Source organism: Tamandua tetradactyla, chromosome 9 (assembly GCF_023851605.1).
Source record: "Tamandua tetradactyla isolate mTamTet1 chromosome 9, mTamTet1.pri, whole genome shotgun sequence".
NCBI classification, from domain to species: Eukaryota; Metazoa; Chordata; class Mammalia; order Pilosa; family Myrmecophagidae; genus Tamandua; species Tamandua tetradactyla.
In genome coordinates this window covers 105,248,308-105,255,872 of record NC_135335.1, presented here as the reverse complement: position 1 = coordinate 105,255,872, position 7,565 = coordinate 105,248,308, and positions in this window count along the sequence as shown.

The window sequence follows — 7,565 nt, the reverse complement described above, 5'->3', positions numbered from 1 at the left end:
CCCATTGTGAAGGCTGTCTTTCTACTTTCTTGATGAAGTTCTTTGATGCACAAAAGTGTTTAATTTTGAGGAGTTCCCATTTATTTATTTCCTTCTTCAGTGCTCTTGCTTTAGGTTTAAGGTCCATAAAACCGCCTCCAGTTGTAAGATCCATAAGATATCTCCCAACATTTTCCTCTAACTGTTTTATGGTCTTAGACCTAATGTTTAGATCTTTGATCCATTTTGAGTTAACTTTTGTATAGGGTGTGAGAGATGGGTCTTCTTTCATTCTTTTGCATATGGATATCCAGTTCTCTAGGCACCATTTATTGAAGAGACTGTTCTGTCCCAGGTGAGTTGGCTTGACTGCCTTATCAAAGATCAAATGTCCATAGATGAGAGGGTCTATATCTGAGCACTCTATTCGATTCCATTGGTCGATATATCTATCTTTATGCCAATACCATGCTGTTTTGACCACTGTGGCTTCATAATATGCCTTAAAGTCAGGCAGCGCGAGACCTCCAGCTTCGTTTTTTTTTCCTCAAGATGTTTTTAGCAATTCGGGGCACCCTGCCCTTCCAGATAAATTTGCTTATTGGTTTTTCTATTTCTGAAAAATAAGTTGTTGGGATTTTGATTGGTATTGCATTGAATCTGTAAATCAATTTAGGTAGGATTGACATCTTAACTATATTTAGTCTTCCAATCCATGAACACGGTATGCCCTTCCATCTATTTAGGTCTTCTGTGATTTCTTTTAGCAGTTTTTTGTAGTTTTCTTTATATAGGTTTTTTGTCTCTTTAGTTAAATTTATTCCTAGGTATTTTATTCTTTTAGTTGCAATTGTAAATGGGATCCGTTTCTTGATTTCCCCCTCAGCTTGTTCATTACTAGTGTATAGAAATGCTACAGATTTTTGAATGTTGATCTTGTAACCTGCTACTTTGCTGTACTCATTTATTAGCTCTAGTAGTTTTGTTGTGGATTTTTCCGGGTTTTCGACGTATAGTATCATATCGTCTGCAAACAGTGATAGTTTTACTTCTTCCTTTCCAATTTTGATGCCTTGTATTTCTTTTTCTTGTCTAATTGCTCTGGCTAGAACCTCCAACACAATGTTGAATAATAGTGGTGATAGTGGACATCCTTGTCTTGTTCCTGATCTTAGGGGGAAAGTTTTCAATTTTTCCCCATTGAGGATGATATTAGCTGTGGGTTTTTCATATATTCCCTCTATCATTTTAAGGAAGTTCCCTTGTATTCCTATCTTTTGAAGTGTTTTCAACAGGAAAGGATGTTGAATCTTGTCGAATGCCTTCTCTGCATCAATTGAGATGATCATGTGATTTTTCTGCTTTGATTTGTTGATATGGTGTATTACATTAATTGATTTTCTTATGTTGAACCATCCTTGCATACCTGGGATGAATCCTACTTGGTCATGATGTATAATTCTTTTAATGTGTTGTTGGATACGATTTGCTAGAATTTTATTGAGGATTTTTGCATCTGTATTCATTAGAGAGATTGGTCTGTAGTTTTCTTTTTTTGTAATATCTTTGCCTGGTTTTGGTATGAGGGTGATGTTGGCTTCATAGAATGAATTAGGTAGTTTTCCCTCCACTTCGATTTTTTTTGAAGAGTTTGAAGAGAATTGGTACTAATTCTTTCTGGAACGTTTGGTAGAATTCACATGTGAAGCCATCTGGTCCTGGACTTTTCTTTTTAGGAAGCTTTTGAATGACTAATTCAATTTCTTTACTTGTGATTGGTTTGTTGAGGTCATCTATGTCTTCTTGAGTCAAAGTTGGTTGTTCATGTCTTTCCAGGAACCCGTCCATTTCCTCTAAATTGTTGTATTTATTAGCGTAAAGTTGTTCATAGTATCCTGTTATTACCTCCTTTATTTCTGTGAGGTCAGTAGTTATGTCTCCTCTTCCATTTCTGATCTTATTTATTTGCATCCTCTCTCTTCTTCTTTTTGTCAATCTTGCTAAGGGCCCATCAATCTTATTGATTTTCTCATAGAACCAACTTCTGGCCTTATTGATTTTCTCTATTGTTTTCATGTTTTCAATTTCATTTATTTGTGCTCTAATCTTTGTTATTTCTTTCCTTTTGCTTGCTTTGGGGTTAGCTTGCTGTTCTTTCTCCAGTTCTTCCAAATGGATAGTTAATTCCTGAATTTTTGCCTTTTCTTCTTTTCTGATATAGGCATTTAGAGCAATAAATTTCCCTCTTAGCACTGCCTTTGCTGCGTCCCATAAGTTTTGATATGTTGTGTTTTCATTTTCATTCGCCTCGAGGTATTTGCTAATTTCTCTTGCAATTTCTTCTTTGACCCAGTCGTTGTTTAGGAGTGTGTTGTTGAGCCTCCACGTATTTGTGAATTTTCTGGCAATCTGCCTATTATTGATTTCCAACATCATTCCTTTATGGTCCGAGAAAGTGTTGTGTAAGATTTCAATCTTTTTAAATTTGTTGAGACTTGCTTTGTGACCCAGCATATGGTCTATCTTTGAGAATGATCCATGAGCACTTGAGAAAAAGGTGTATCCTGCTGTTGTGGGATGTAATGTCCTATAAATGTCTATTAAGTCTAGTTCATTTATAGTAATATTCAGATTCTCTATTTCTTTGTTGATCCTCTGTCTAGATGTTCTGTCCCTTGATGAGAGTGGTGAGTTGAAGTCTCCAACTATTATGGTATATGAGTCTATTTCCCTTTTCAGTGTTTGCAGTATATTCCTCACGTATTTTGGGGCATTCTGATTCGGTGCGTAAATATTTATGATTGTTATGTCTTCTTGTTTAATTGTTCCTTTTATTAGTATATAGTGTCCTTCTTTGTCTCTTTTAACTGTTTTACATTTGAAGTCTAATTTGTTGGATATTAGTATAGCCACTCCTGCTCTTTTCTGGTTGTTATTTGCATGAAATATCTTTTCCCAACCTTTCACTTTCAACCTATGTTTATCTTTGGGTCTAAGATGTGTTTCCTGTAGACAGCATATAGAAGGATCCTGTTTTTTAATCCATTCTGCCAATCTATGTCTTTTGATTGGGGAATTCAGTCCATTGACATTTAGTGTTATTACTGTTTGGATAATATTTTCCTCTAACATTTTGCCTTTTGTATTATATATATCATATCTGATTTTCCTTCTTTCTACACTCTTTTCCATATCTCTCTCTTCTGTCTTTTTGTATCTGACTCTAGTGCTCCCTTTAGTATTTCTTGCAGAGCTGGTCTCTTGGTCACAAATTCTTTCAGTGACTTTTTGTCTGAGAATGTTTTAATTTCTCCCTCATTTTTGAAGGATAATTTTGCTGGATATAGGAGTCTTGGTTGGCAGTTTTTCTCTTTTAGTATTTTAAATATATCATCCCACTGTCTTCTAGCTTCCATGGTTTCTGCTGAGAAATCTACACAAAGTCTTATTGGGTTTCCCTTGTATGTAATGGATTGTTTTTCTCTTGCTGCTTTCAAGATCTTCTCTTTCTCTTTGACCTCTGACATTCTAACTAGTAAGTGTCTTGGAGAACGCCTATTTGGGTCTAATCTCTTTGGGGTGCGCTGCACTTCTTGGATCTGTAGTTTTAGGTCTTTCACAAGAGTTGGGAAATTTTCAGTGAAAATTTCTTCCATTAGTTTTTCTCCTCCTTTTCCCTTCTCTTCTCCTTCTGGGACACCCACAACACGTATATTTGTGCGGTTCATATTGTCCTTGAGTTCCCTGATACCCTGTTCAAATTTTTCCATTCTTTTCCCGATAGTTTCTGTTTCTTTTTGGGATTCAGATGTTCCATCCTCCAAATCACTAATTCTATCTTCTGTCTCTTTAAATCTATCATTGTAGCTATCCATTATTTTTTCTATGTTCGCTACTTTATCCTTCACTTCCATAAGTTCTGCGATTTGTTTTTTCAGTTTTTCTATTTCTTCTTTATGTTCAGCCCATGTCCTCTTCATGTCCTCCCTCAATTTATCGATTTCATTTTTGAAGAGGTTTTCCATTTCTGTTCGTATATTCAGGATTAGTTGTCTCAGCTCTTGTGTCTCATTTGAGCTATTGGTTTGTTCCTTTGACTGGGCCATATTCTCAATCTTTTGAGCGTGGACAGTTATCTTCTGCTGCTGGCGTCTGGGCATTTATTCAGATTTCTCTTGGTGTTGGACCCAGCAAGGTTGTAATATTTTTCTGTGAAATCTCTGGGTTCTGTTTTTCTTATCCTGTCCAGTAGGTGGCGCTCGTGGCACACGTTTGTCTGCGGGTCCCACCAGTAAAAGGTGCTGTGGGACCTTAAACTTTGGAAAACTCTCGCCGTCCGGGGGGTTCGCTAGCCGAAACGGCTTGAGCCGGCCCGGGGTCCGAACGCAGGGAGGGTTGCTGGTCGCCGCAGCCAGGGAAAGAGCCCGTCCGAATTTCCTAGTCGGCCCTGGGCAACAAGCGTGGCGGGAGGGCGCCAGCGGCAGCGGCCCGCCCGAGAGAGTGCACGTTCCCCGGGAGTCACGGCTTTGGAAGGGGCCTCCCCCACCCGTCACCGTTCTCCGCGGCCTGGGGGTTTCCGATCCAATTCTCTCAGTTGGTCCGGGGGCTGCGCGTGGTGTGGGCGCCAGCCGTCTTTGTTTCAGGGGACCGCCTCTCCAATTCTCCCAGCCGGCCCGGGAAGGGGGAAGGGAGTAACTCCGGCCGCTTGCCACCCCGCCCGGTAAGGCCCGCGCGCCTCGGCGATCTCACCCGAGCTGCTTCTCTCAGCCAGCCAGCCGTTCCAGGATGGGGTACGCTGTCTTTTTTATCTCTGTTGTGGCTTTGGGCGCTTTCTGTATCGTTTCTACTCCCCTAGTAGGTGTCCTGGAGAAGAAACTAAGATCCGCGCGTCTTACTAAGCCGCCATCTTCCAGGAAGTCTCAGCCAATTATTTTGTGTTTCCTAATTTTAATTTCAATCTTTAGCAAATCCAAGAAGTAGTAGATTGTAGTGTTAAGTGCCAGGCTTTGGAATCAAACTTCAATTCAGATCCTGGTGCTATTACTTACTGTATCACCCATGGCAAGTGCATTTCTTTAAGCTTCATTTATTTTCATTTGGTAGGTTCTGTTATGATTTTGAGAGTGATACTTCCCTAGTATCTTTTCTTTCTCTCTCTCTCTTCTCCCAGTTCACTTCTTTTCTTCTTTCAGCATTTCCTGTAGTTGGAATAGATTGCCAAATTTAACATTCTGTGTTATTCACTTCCTGTTTCCCAGAATATTTCTTGCTTTTTACCTCTGGCCAGGCTGCTTGCTGCCAAAAGGATTGCCTTTAAGACAAACCCTAAAGCAACTAGACCAGCTGTCTTATGGGACATATAAGGCGCTCCAGGGATATAGCTGGTAATGGGAATCAAATCTTGGTTTCAAGTATAAGAAATCGCTTGGAAGAAATGCAGAGAAGTATTGCTCGATTTGGAATTTGCACAATCTCCTGAACTACGGTGTGTTCCCTTCCCTGCCTTCTGTCTGACCTTGACATGTCATGGTTCAAAGACAAAAACTTGAAACTTTAATTGGCTATCCTTCTTATTTTATAGCCATCTTCTCCAATTTCCATGACTAACCAGGCATTGACAAAATGGGAGAGGGACCGGTTTTATCTGAAGTTCTGGAAAACATTTTGAACAGGATTGAGGGAGTTTCTATTAAGGGCATATGCATAATTTACATCTTCAATATTCCTGCTTTCGTTTTTCACCCTATGTCCTTGTTAGCTAAATTAACATTAATCTCTTTTTAGCAAATTATAAGAGTAATCATTAGGAAACTTCAAAAATACCTGAATATTTCATGCCTCTGCAAATTAATGGCAATGATAACAAAGCATATCCTTTTACAGTAATCATACATTATGCTTTATTCATGCTTCTCAAGAATCAGATTTCAGATTTAATGGCTGCAATTTCTTCTTGGTCTAGAACATACTATATTCTAGAAGGTAAACTCAAAAGCCAATCAGTTCCTTATTATTCTAACCAATGAAAGAAAACATTTTGTTAAAAAAGGTAGTAATATTTCCATATAATGTACTCATCTGGATGACTCAAATTATCAATGCCAAGAATTAAATGCTGTCTGACTGGATAAGATGAAAGAATTAGCCTACTTAAACATTCATCTTACCTACACATTCACTTCCTAGTTTTGCTGTGATAAATACTGGAATGTTTGTTCCAATTAATTCACGCTGTGCTATTACAAGTTTTATACGATTGACCTTGTTTTTTCAAGAGAAATATGTGAGTGCATTATATATGTAACTATATATGTTAAGACAATTTATCTGGTTTCTGTGCTCACCATTAGTTCTTCATCAGCTATTGCAGGTATGGGTTCTTAATTTTATTCAAATATTGGGCAGAATTAGATCATTAAGTAATTATTGCAGGAAGGCTATTTGGAGGTGTGCTTCTGGAGTCCTTACATGTATGGAAGTGTCTTTATGTTGCTTACACACAGGAACTGCAATTTAGGTGGATATAAAATTTCTTCTCAAAACTCTAATATCTTGATCTAAAACTTAATCTTTTCTCCTCAAATCTCTAAATATTGATCTATTGTGTCCTGGTACCTAGGATTACATATGAGGTGTTTGAATTTTTCCCATTTGATGACAGTCTGCTTTCCTTTTTCTGTTTGAATGCTTGTATGAATCTTTTAAATTTTTCTAGGTCATGTTTAGATGTCAATTGCTTTTTGTTAAATTCACCAGATATAGAAGGTCCTATCAACCAAAAGAGCATTCCCTCAGCTTAGAGCAAGATTCTTCTAAAACTTTGCATGTTATTTCCGCATAATTTATTGTATTATCTTTCTAGGAAAATAAATTATTTTTATGTTGTATTTTTAATCTGTTCTCCATGTTTATCATCATTCTCTGTTGCTCTTATCTCCTTATCTTTTTTCCTCTGAAACCTAAATGACTATTTTCAAGGCAGCATTCATCAGTTATCCTATTTTCTGCAATGTAGATTATGTTGTTTACTGCTGCTATTTTAAATTCTGTGGTGGCCTTGCTCTTTAAAATTTGACTTTAGCTCTGCCAGCTACCATGTATTCCCAGCTTTTGTTTTATCATCTTCTTTTCATTGTAAAATATTTCCTTTAATTTATTTGAGAATGCAAAGCATTTTCCACCCAAAAATGTACTTCTGTTTCATGTATTAAATTTTCAGAAATACGTGCGTCACCTGTTCCTTGCGTGCTATGTTTGTCTTCTTTCAAATTTCAGCATTTCTTCATAGACCAAATGGTATTTTTTTTTTCTTCTGGTTACTCATTTTTGAATGAGATCAAGCTTATCTAAGGCTTAATTGATGTCCCCAAATAATCCATGCCAAATGGCCTTGGGTTCCTCCCCCACCTCCAACCCCCATTTTTCCTGGACTCCATCAAGATCTTCCTTTTAGAAATTAATCTAGACTCCTGAATGAAAATTAAGAAAATAATCTTTATATTACCATTTCAAAGCCTGGATGGGTAAACCTGAGGGGCAGATGGGAGTGGGCATGTGTGAAGAGTCTCAGGAGGGCAATTATTCTC